This window comes from Heterodontus francisci, chromosome 1 (genome assembly GCF_036365525.1).
Source record: "Heterodontus francisci isolate sHetFra1 chromosome 1, sHetFra1.hap1, whole genome shotgun sequence".
Lineage (NCBI taxonomy): Eukaryota > Metazoa > Chordata > Chondrichthyes > Heterodontiformes > Heterodontidae > Heterodontus > Heterodontus francisci.
The window spans coordinates 233,374,083-233,386,255 of record NC_090371.1 but is presented as its reverse complement, the minus strand read 5'-3'; the positions used below and the strand labels follow the sequence as shown (position 1 = coordinate 233,386,255).

Genomic DNA, 12,173 nt, shown 5'->3' with positions numbered 1-12,173 from the left:
AGCTATGTGGAGTGGTTGGATAAACTCGGATTGTTTTCACTGGAACGACAGAGGTGGAGGGGCGACATGATAGAGGTTTACAAAGTTATGAGTGGCATGGACAGAGTGGATAGTCAGAAGCTTTTTCCCAGGGTGGAAGAGTCAGTTACTAGGGGACATAGATTTAAGGTGAGAGGGCAAAGTTTAGAGGGGATGTGCGAGGCAAGTTCTTTACACAGAGGGTGGTGAGTGCCTGGAACTTGCTGCCGGTGAAGGTGGTGGAAGCAGGTACGATAGCGACGTTGAAGAGGTATCTTGACAAATACATGAATAGGATGGGAATAGAGGGGTACGGTCCCCAGAAGTGCGAAAGGTTTTAGTTTAGGCAGGCATCAAGATCGACGCAGGCTTGGAGGGCCGAATGACCTGTTCCTGTGCTGTACTGGTCTTTGTTCTTGAAAGGCAAACTGGCGGCTGTGATAGGTGTACCGAAAACCTGATATTGTTGACAAGCCAGCGGTATTAGTAAGTTTGAATTGTTACGATCACCTGGTTCATGACTTGTATTCATTTTCCAGAGACATCTTTTAATTTGGGAATTGTATTTTTTGAATTCAAGACAAATGAAAGCACCCAGTTTAAGAAGCTGGCAAACACGCGTGGTTACAAATCAAAGGGTGGTTCATGTTTATTTAGTACGGTCATATTGGGAAGTGTAAAGACCCTACACGATAGGAACCTCTCTTAACTTGTTCATGGAGATGGTGTGTCTGCAGCTACCTCAATCAGGAGTTTAAATTATTCATATGATTTCAAATGATTTTTATGATATGAAGAGAAGATTTGGAGTTGGAAATCATTAGTTTAAATTGCTGTCTCGGACATCCCACATGTACCACATTATTATGGAGATAGATGATGCAGGGGATGTCTGTTGGTTTTTTGATCTGTTTGCTTGCTGACACAGTCAGTTCATTGGCTTTTGAAAAAGCAAGTTAGCTTTTGGAAATCAGTTGGACTTAGGAGCAAAGAAGCCATCAGGAACCAGGGGTGTTTCCATTTTGAGGCAGGCCCATGCTCAAGCTGGGAAGTCCAGATTCGGGAGGTGATCTCATACCTCAGAAGACAGCTGAAAAATTCAAGAAATCAAAGAATTTCTAAGAGTTGTGGTATACTTTGGATTGGTCCCAGGAGAAATGAACAAAACGTCAAGATCCTGTAACGTATAGAGAAATTTTTGGTGTGGAAGTCACAGTCGAACAGGAGTATCTGTTGAGATTTGGAGTTTGAAGTATACATCTTATGTCCTATTAAGATTTTAAGTTTAAAATACAAGTGTTTCCAAACTGTAGTGTTATTGAGTCGTACAGCATAGGAACAGGCCCTTCGGCCTACCGCGTCCATGCCGACCATAATGCCTATCTATACTAATCCCAGCTGCCTGCATTAATGTTGTCAGTAGTGTTTTGCTTTGTTTAACTCTTGTAAGGTTTTTGCTTAAAACGTGGAACCTTATGGTGTAATTCTTTCAGATGTAACTAAGAATTCGACTTTCTCGTTTTAAACATTAACGGTCCCTAACAGAATAGTGAGCAGACGTGTTCTCCCACATGTGCTGATGGATTAAAAGAACAAAGAAAATTACAGCACAGCAACAGGCCCTTCGGCCCTCCAAGCCTGCGCCGATCCAGATCCTCTATCTAAAGTCCCTGAAGATTACAGAAGTTTGTGTTCAGGGGTAAGGTATCCCCATATTCGTCAGGTGAGACAGGCAAGTCAATTGTGCTGCTTAGAGATATAGGGGCAACCTAGTCATTAATGGTAGCAAAGGATACTTTTCCCCCAGGTAGTTCAGTAACGTAGAAGTCATAGTGCGGGGTATCCATTCTATTGTATTGGTTAATTTGCAATTTGATCTAGTTACTGGTCTGATAACAGTGGGATTCGTTCCTGATTTGCAAACTGAAGGGGTGGGTTTGTTGCTGGGAAATGGCTTAGCTGGGGATAAGATATTGGTGTCTCCAGTACTTTCAGAAAAGCCAGCTGAGGTTGCTGAAACTGAACTTTAGCAGAAGGAATTTCCCAGAATACTTCCGGATTGTGTCGTGACTAGGTCCCAGGCTCATAGGGTTAAACAAGATGAGATAGACTCCGTAGTTATAAAGAACAAGCTGAATGTCTGGTTGGCTGAAACGTTTCTCAGGAATTGAGTAGCGAGGCTAAATTGTTTTGCAGATAGTCTTTGATTGAGGCACAACCGGCAGACCCCAAATTAAAGAAAATATCCCAAACCGCGTGTTCTGACACAGAGGCTGAGAAAATCCCTGAGTGCTGTTGTTAAGAATTACTTTCTAATGAGAAAGTGGAGACCTCCCCAGATGACCACTGAGGAGGACAGGGCTATAGTTCATCAGGTTGTTGTCCCCCGGATACCACAGTGCAATTTTGAGAATTGCCCACGTCATTCCAATGGCAGGACATGTAGGTATTCAAAAGACTCAGCCCAGGATAAGACAGCATTTTCATTGGCCAAGCTTGCGTAAAGGTGTGGTTGAATTTTGCAGAACTTGCCATGCATGTCAGGTAGTTGGGAAGCCACAGCCTTCGATTAAGACAGCCCCATTAATGTCAATACCTGTTTTTGACAAATCATTTAATAGGTTTTTTGTGGATTGTGTTAAACCCTTATCCACAACTAAGTCAGCTGACAGGTTTCTCCTAACCATCACAGATTTGCCCGCTCGGTTTCCAGAGGCAATACCCTTGAGAAAGATCACAGCGAAAGCTGTGAATGAGGGGTTAATTTAGTTTTTCACTCACTATGGATTGCCAAAAGAAATTCAGTCAGATCAAGGGATCAAATTTCATGCCAGGGATTTTTCAAGAGGTCACGTGTAATTTGGGAGGAGAACAGCGTAATTGTCTACTTAGCACCTGCAGGGGGTATCTGTTGGTTTTTGATCTGTATGCTTGCTGACACAGTCAGTTCACTGGCATTTGGACAAGGACCTACAGTCTCAAGGTGCTTTGGAAAGTTATCACCAAACCCTAAAGGGTATGATTAAGGCCTAATGTTTTGAGCATCCTCATGATTGAGATAAGGGGATACTATTTTTACTATTTGCCACCAGGGAAATGCCAAACGAATCCATTGGTTTCAGTCTATTTGTATTTGTCTATGGGCATGAGGTTAGGGGTCCCCTTAAACACACCGAGAGATTCACACCGAAGAGGAAGCTATCCTGTTAGATTATGTGTCAGAATTTTGAGAGAGACACTCAAGAGCTTGTGAGATGGCCTCTCAAGGTTTCTCAGCAAATGATGAAATCCCAAGCAAATAGTATCCTAAGGCACATAGTTTCCAACCTGGAGACAAGGTGCAAATTTTGTTGCCTTTGCCTGGGGAACCATTAAAAGCTAGGTTCAGTGGACATTACTTCATTGAGAGGAAACTTAGTGAGGTGAACTACTTGGTTAGTACCGCAGATAGATGGAAAAATCAAAGGGTGTGTCACGTGAAAATGTTGAAAAGATACTATAACCGTGAACATTGACAGCCACTAAATGCATGCTAAATGATAAGAAGATGAAGACAAGGATAGTGTTACCTTTAATGAACTGGGTGAAGGGGCAGAGACTGCGAACTCTCAGTTTGAACCCCACGCGGTGAAACTGGCAAACACAAAAGTGTTAGAAAGTTTACATACAGTTCTACACTATCTTTCTGAGCAACATAAAAAGACATAGTTGAGCTGCTAAAAGTTTAAAGCAGTATGTGCAGATACGCCAGGTTGAACTCCTCTGTCTCTTCATGGGGTTGATGTAGAGACAACTACACCCCAGTAAAACCCTTATCAACTCAATCCTGATAAATCGGCTCAGGTCAGAATATGTTAAAAAAATTATTTAATTGAACCCAGTCAAACTAGCTGGAGTTCTCCAGTTGTGCTGCTACCAAAGCCAGATAGTTCCAAAGATTTTGGATTATCGGAAAGTCACAGGAATAACTAAAACAAACTATTATCCAATTCCACAATTTGAGGTTTGTATTGACAGAGTGGGGAATTTAATTTTTATTAGCAAGGTTGACTTGCTGAAAGGATATTGGCAAGTCCCCTTGACCGACCAAGCTAAAGAAATGTCTGCCTTTGTGATCCCAGGTGACCTATTTCAGTGCAAGATCATGCTATTTGGTATAAAAAAATGCACTTGCCACATTTCAAAGATTGACTAACAAGGTGATTGCTGGACTAAGCAATTGTGTTGTCTACATTGATGATCTATTGGTATATAGTGATAATTGGGAGGATCATGTTGAACACTTGACGGCTCTGTTCAGCAAGTTAGAGAAAGCCAATTTGGTAACATACTTAGTGAAAAGCGAGTTTTCCAAGGCTCGGGTCACCTAATTGGGGCATGTCGTGGGTCAAGATCAACTGCTGCCTAGAGAAGTTAAGGTTCAGGCGATAATAGACTTGCCAGTCCGCAAGACAAAAAAGGAGATAGAGATGTGTGGGTTCCATCAGAAGTTCATTCCTAACTTGATAGTTACCCCACTGACGTATTTGTTAAAGAGTGTGAAGGTCCAGTGGATAGTATCTTGTGAAATGGCATATGAGAAATTAAAGGCCATTTTAATAAATAAACGTGTCCTTGTGACACCAAATTTTAGCAAGCCCTTTAAAGTATCTACTGATGCTAATGATGTGGAAGTAGGAACAGTGTTACTCAAGAATGATTATGCTGGTATTGAAAGATCAGTTACAGCTGTAAGAAACAAAATAAGTACCAAAAGAGGTAATCCACAATTGAAAAGGCGACTTTAGGTCTCATACTGGCTCTTCAACATTTTGAAATATACATTAATAATGGCCAAGGGGAAATAACCGTTTACATCGATTATAATTTATTAAGGTTTTTAGAGAACATCAAGACCAAGAACACCATTTACCCTAAGAATTGTACACATTACAGCAAACAGCAATGTAATTGCCAATGCTGTGTCCAGAATTTAACAAAAGGGTAGAATGGAACAAAATAACTCAGATATGAAAATAATGTTGTTACCTATGCAAAATGTAAACTATTAACAATGGAAAAGTTTACAATGTTATATGCTGATAACATTGTAGAAAAATCATTACTTTCGCAATTAACTTACTATTTTTAGGAGGTAGGTGTTATGAATGCTGGACTTTGTATGATGATTATGTTTGAAAGCAGACTACAAGGTTGTAACACCTGAAGAACAATGGGTTTCGCTCTCCCAGACTTTCAGATCGCAAATAGGGAGCCAGGGGCTCTGAAGGTGAAAACTCAAGTTGAGGTTTTTAACACTTGGAAACAATGGAAGGCCCGGGTTGTTCTTCTGTGGCCAGACCTGTGGAGTGTACATATTGAAAAAGGCAAATGACTATTGACTTTTGATTCTAGATAAATTCAACAGACTTTCAGAAGTCTGGAGGCTGTAAGGAAGACTGGAAGACACAAAGACCAACAATGGCAGCCTCTGAAGAGAGGGAGAGAGAGAGAGAGAGAGAGAGAGAGAGAGAGAGAGAGAGAGAGAGAGAGAGAGTGATAAAACATCTGCTCTCAGAGCATTGATACAGCGAAAGGCTGCTCAGAGTTAAACTCAATTCGAAATTTGAGGTTTGTGGAGGGGAAAAGACCAACGGAGTCACCAGAGATCACCTTATTCATGGACTCCCAAGTCAAAAGTGCTCAGAAGAAGTGAGCGAAGAGGACACTGACTTTGAGAAGAACTGGGAGATCCAATCCATTGCAACTGGGAGGAGTTTGGGAATTCTACTGCAAAGATATCAATTCAGAGGACACTGTGTAATGTATAAGTGTGGTGTAGGATTTTCAAGTGCTTTAATAAGTTAAAGGGAAATATCTTTCTCTGTAATTCAGTTTATTAGTGTTGGGGAGATTCGTGTATGTACATCATGGGATACTTGACATAAAACCAAAGCTACTAAAACTTGAGAAAAGCTCATCTGAGAGACACAATGAATCATATGAATAATCTAATCAAAAGGTAGACAAGGTGAGGGAGAAGTCACAGAGAATCACATGAATAATCTAATCAAGAGGTAGACGAGGTCAGGGGGAAGGGACAAGGGTCATATGATAATATGATTAAGGAAAGATGAGATCAGCGAAGAGAGTAAGATGGGAAGATGATGTAAATAAAGAAACAGCTTGTCAAGTAAACCTCCTGTAACTGTATAAATTGACTGCTCAGACATTGTACGAGTAGAATCCCTGCGATCATTCGTGAGAGTAGGACTTCTCCTTGCATACGTGTAATAAAGATCGCTCGTTTGAACAAAACATCCGACTCGCGAGGTGTTTTTGAGTACCAGGGCTAGCCTTCACCACTTACAAGCTACTTACAGTACAAAGTACTGTTTAGTTGATGTTGCTTTTTAGTTTAGTTGTTGTAGTGTAAGTCTTAAAACGTGAAATCTTGTGCGCTTCTTTAAATTGGTCTGTGGAGCTCATACGTTTTGTTTTAATGTTAACGGTCCCACTGAGGTCGTAACAACATGCACACCACGTACATTGGCAGGCCTGCCAAATAGTCTATTGTCACTAGTTAGGAGCATGGAGGCCTTCAGCTCTGCAGTAGCAGAGGGCATCATGCACAGCTTGGATTCCATCCTTTCCACAGTTGAAGCAGCGGGAACTTGTATGGCAACACTGCCAGACCGACCCATGATGGAACATCTGCTGGTTGCTGTCTCAGGTTCCACCACAGCACAAGCAGAGGTCTCCTGATGTATCTGTGTTGCAGTGGAAGCTCAGAGAGTGGCTGAGATCCCTGGCTGCTGACATGCAGTTTCAGACTAGTGCTTTCAAGGCTCAGACCACTGTCATTGTGGATGTGGAATTGAGTTCTGATGAAAGGCCACACAGACCTGAAATATTAACTCTGTTTCTCTCTCCCCAGATGCCATCAGACTGGCTGAGTATTTCCAGCATTTTATGTTTTTATTGCTGGATAGAGTTATTGAGTGAAGGTTTTTGCTGTTGGCCTTAATTGAGTGATGTTGATCAAGAGGACTTTGTGATGGGGAGTCTGAAATGGATGTACTGTTAGAGAACGGTGGATCTATGTTGGGGATGATGAAGTTCCTTTTAAGTGAAGTGAAGCCTCACAATGCCTCCCTCTCAGTCCATCCAGTGGCATGTGGTGCATATGGTCTCTTCCCTTTCTCCTCCTCCTCCGAGGTAGCCTCCAGATCTCAAGAGATAGTGGCCAGGCCCTCATAATTGTTAGGCTGTGGAGGATGCAGCACACCACCACAATGATGGACACCCTCTCGCGTGTATATGCGGGTGTGCAATCGAAGCAGCAAAACCTGTGCTTTAGGAGACCAATGCCTTGCGCCACCGTGTAGCAGGTGGATCCAGAATTTCACTTGAAGGCCCTCGAACCTCATGTGGTGAGATGGTAGAAGGGAGTCATGAGCTATGTGTGGAGTGGTAACCCTTCTCGCCAAGCAGCCATCCCTGTGGTGTGTCCTGGAGGCCCAAAGATGGTGGAAATTCATAAGATCATAAGAACTAGGAGCAGGAGTAGGCTGTCAGGCCCCTCGAGCCTGCTCCGCCATTCAATAAGATCATGGCTGATCTTTTCGTGGACTCAGATTCACTTACCCGCGCTCTCACCGTATCCCTTAATTCCTTTATTGTTCAAAAAGATATCGACCTTAGCTTTAAAAACTGAAGAAGCGTCAACTACTTCACTGGGCAAGGAATTCCATAGATTAACAAGCCTCTGGGTGAAGAAGTTCCTTCTCAATTCAGTCCGAAATCTGCTCCCTCTAATCTTGAGGCTATGTCCTCTTGTTCTAGCTTCACCTGCCAGTGGAAACATCCTCTCTACTTGTATCTTATCTATTCCCTTCATAATTTTATATGTTTCGATAAGATCCCCCCTCATTCTTCTGAATTACAATGAATATAATCCCAATCTACTCAGTCTCTCCTCATAAGCCAATCCCCTCAACTCCGGAATCAACCTAGTGAACCTCCTCTGCACCCCCTCCAGTGCCAGTACATCCTTTCTCAAGTAAGGAGACCAAAACTGCACACAGTACTCCAGGTGTGGCCTCACCAGTACCTTATACAGCTGCAACATAACCTCTCTGCTTTTAAACTCAATCCCTTTAGCAATGAAGGACAAAATTCCATTTGCCTTCCTAATTACTTGCTGTACCTGCAGACCAACCTTCTGCAATTCATGCACAAGGACACCCAGGTCCCTCTGCATAGCAGCATGCTGCAACTTTTTACCATTCAAGTAATAATCCTTTTTACTGTTACTCCTACCGAAATGAATGACTTCACATTTATTAACATTGTATTCCATCTGCCAGACCTTTGCCCACTCACTCAATGTATCTATGTTCCTCTGCAAAGTTTCACAGTCATCTGCACACTTTGCTCTGCCACTCATCTTCGTGTCATCTGCAAACTTTGACACCCTACACGTGGTCCCCAACTCCAAATCATCTATATAAATTGTAAATAATTGCGGTCCCAACACCGATCCCTGAGGCACACCACCAGTGACTGATTGCCAGCCAGAATAGCACTCATTTATCCCCACTCTCTGCTTCCTGTTAGTCAACCAATCCTCTATCCATGCTAATACTTTACCCCTAATGCCATGCATCCTTATCTTATGCAGCAGCCTCTTGTGCGGCACCTTGTCGAAGGCCTTTTGGAAATCTCGGTACACCACATCCACTGGGTCCCCATTGTCCACCTTGCTCGTAATGTCATCATAGAATTCCAAAAGATTTGTCAAGCATGACCTGCCCTTCATGAACCCATGCTGCGTCTGCCCAACGGGACAATTTCTATCGAGATGCCCTGCTATTTCTTCCTTGATAATAGACTCAAGCATCTTCCCCACGACAGAGGTTAAGCTAACCGGTCTATAACTCCCCATCTTTTGTCTACCTCCCTTTTTAAACAGTGCTGTCAGTTGCAGGGTAAAAGATTCGTGAGTGCTGCCAAGATGAATTTCTTGGTGTGGCCTCGCACCAAGTGCACATTGATTGAATGGTTGTGGTATCACTTCCCATTGATGTGGGGGGACCACAGAGTTATGCAGTAGGAACTCCCTGTACTATTGCCAAACCTGCTATCCTGACAAATCCAAATTCTCAGAGAGAAGAGGATGAAGTCCCCTCTCCTTCTGTAAAGTACCTCTGCACTGCATTGATACTTCTGTGGATAGTGAACTGCTCCCACCAGGAAGAATCCCTTTGTGTGGAAAGGACCACAGTGATCCTCGCCCTGGTTTGAGGCTCTAGGTTATCATGAAAGGTGGCACAACTCTATCACTCCTTCCTTTGCAAAGCAAAGCTTCCTGAGGCACTGCAATGCGAACTGATGCTCTCGAAATATTTCTTCGGGGTAGGGTCTTCTAAAAAACAACTCTTTATATTTATATAGCGCCTTTAATGTAATAAAATGCCCCCTGATACCTCACAGAAGCATTTTAAAGCAAAATTAGACTCTGCGTCACAGAGGGCCAAAAGTTGGTCCTTTAAGGAGCATTTAAAGGAAGAAAGAAAGGTAGAAAGTTGGAGAGATTTACAGAGAGAATTTCAGAGCTTAATGCCTAGGCAGCTGAAGCCATGGCCACCAATGGTGGAGCAATTAAAATCGGGACACTTAAGAGGCCAAAATTAGAGGAGTGCAGATAACTCAGAAGGTTGTGGGGCTGGCAGCAATTACAGAGATAGGGAGGGGCAAGGCCATGGAGAGATTTGAAAACAAGGATGAGAATTTTTAAATCAAGAGTTGTTTGACTGGTAGCCATGGAAGACAGGGACGAGGGGTGTTCAAGACGTGGTGTGAGTAAAGACATAGGCAGCAGAGATTTGGATTACCTCAAATTTATGGAGGGTAGAATGTGGGAGGCCAGCCAGGGATGCATTGGAATAGTCAAGTCTAGAGGTAACAAAGGAATGGATGAAAGTTTTAGCAGATGAACTGAGGCAGGGACCAAACTGCAGCAGGGACCAAGTTACAGAAGTGGAAATAAGCATTGTTACAGATGGCACAGTCATGTGGTTGAAAATGATTGCAGGGTCAAGTAAGACACCAAGGTTGCAAACAATTTGACTTAGTCTCAGACAGTTGCCAGAGAGGTGGATGGAGTTGTTAGGTAAGAAATGGATTTGGAGCAGAGACCAAAGACAATGGCTTCAGTCTTCCCAATATTTAATTGGAGGAAATTTCTATTCAACAGTACTGTAGGCTGGGTAAGCAATCTGATAATTTAGCAACAGTGGAGGAGTCGAGAGAGGTGGTGGAGGTAGAGCTGGGTGTTGTCAGCGTACATGTGGAAACGAACCGATGACTTTGGATAATGTTGCCGAGGGGTAGCATGCAGATGAGAAATCGGAGGGGGCCTAAGATGGAACCTTGGGCAACATCAGAGGTAACAGTGCAGGAGCAGGAAGAGAAGCAACTGCAAGTGATTCTCTGGCTACAATTAGATAGATAAGAATGGAACCAAATAAGTGCACTCCCACCCAGCAAAAACAACAGCGGAGAGGCGTTAGAGAAGGATGATGTGGTCCACCATGTCAAAAACGACAGACAGGTCGAAAAGAGCGAGGAGGGACAGTTTACCTTTGAGAGTGTCACATCAAAGTCACAAATGGCATCTCATAAGAGCCGTTTTGGTACTGTGACAAGGACGCCACCGCATAAACTTAGACTCAAGGAAGGAGCAATTATAATGTTGCTACAAAACTTGAATCCTAAACAAGGACTTTGTCGTGGAACAATATTGGTAGTTAACAAGCTGTTTTCTTCGATGATAGATGCTGAAATTATACAGGAAATTACATCAAGGAAACAATGTTTATTCCTCGAATAATATTGAGCCCAGATACAAACCTGCCTTTTCAACTCAGTTCCCAAACAGACTTTCATATTCTATGACGTTCTAAACAGGTCACAAGGCCAGACTCTAGACAAAATTTGCATTTATATTCCTAGGTCTATTTTTCACATGCATAGCTTTTTTTGTAGCTTTTTCCAGAGTTAATGTCTTTGGTGAAGGAACGACTAGAAATCCTGCATCTAAAGGACTGTTGCAACAAAGATACTAATTTAACCACAAATGTTTCGCAGGTCCGTTTTTTTCTTCATTTCATGGGATGTGGGCGTCACTGGCAAGGCCAGAATTTGTTGCCCATCCCTAATTGCCCTTGAGGTGGTAGCCGTAAGCTGCTTTCTTGATCTGCTGCAGTCCATCTCATGCGGGCACACTCCCAGTGCTGTTGGGGGGGGTGGGGTGGGGGAGTTCCAGGATTTTGATCCAGCGACAATGAAGGAACTGTGAGATATTTCCAAATCAGGATGGTGTGTGGCTTGGAGGGGAACTTGCAGATGGTGGTGTTCTCACGTGTCTCCTGCCCTTGTCCTTCTAGGCGGAAGAAACTGTGGGTTTGGAAAGTGCTATCAAAGGAGGCGTGGAGTTGCTGCAGTGCATCTTGAATATGTTATACATTGCTGCCACTGTGTGTAGGTGGTGGAGCCAGTGAATGTTTAAGGTGGTGGATGTGGTGCCAATCAAGTGGCTGCATTATCCTGGATGGTGTCAAGCTTCCAGAGTGTTGTTGAAGCTGCACGCATCCAGGCAAATGGAAAGTATTCCATCACATTCCTAACTTGTGCCTTGTAGCTAGCTGAGGGGCATTGGGGTGTCAGGTGGGTTACTTGCTGCAGAATTCCCAGCCTCCGACCTGCTCTTGTAGCCATCGTATTTACTTGGCTACTCCAGTTCAGTTTCTCATCAATGGTAGCCCCTAGGATATTGATAGTGGGGGATTCAGCAATGGTAATACCGTTGAATGTCAAGGAGAGATGATTAGATTCTCTCTTTTTGAAGATCATCATTGCCTGGCACTTGTGTAGCATGAATGTTACTTGCCACTTATCAGCCCAAACCTGAACGTTGTCCAGGTCTTGCAGCGTATGGACATGGACTGCTTCTATATCTGAAGAGTTGCAAATGGTACTGAACATTGTGTAATCATCAGCGAACATCTCCACTTCTGACCTAATGATGGAGGGGAGGACATTCATGAAGCAGCTGAAGATGTTTGGGCCTAGGACACTACCCTGAGGAACTCCTGCAGCAAAGTCCTGGAGGT

The 12,173-nt window shown here is 43.2% G+C and overlaps 1 protein-coding gene across 18 annotated transcripts in view; it reads right to left on the bottom strand.

The window, feature by feature from the left end:
* Positions 1 to 12,173, bottom strand: part of map9 (microtubule-associated protein 9) — a 350,433-nt gene that overhangs the window by 319,108 nt on the left and 19,152 nt on the right. For 2 of the 18 annotated variants that reach the window (XR_010975969.1, XR_010975968.1), the window contains exons 3-4: positions 5,141 to 5,359; positions 3,588 to 3,651 (exon numbers count right to left, since the gene is read on the bottom strand). The exons of 14 other annotated variants lie outside the window; for them this stretch is intronic. The gene's annotated coding sequence lies outside the window, so the exon portion shown is untranslated. The remainder of the gene's footprint in view (positions 1 to 3,587; positions 3,652 to 5,140; positions 5,360 to 12,173) is intronic. 2 more of the 18 variants (XR_010975972.1, XR_010975971.1) reach the window with 1 other exon arrangement.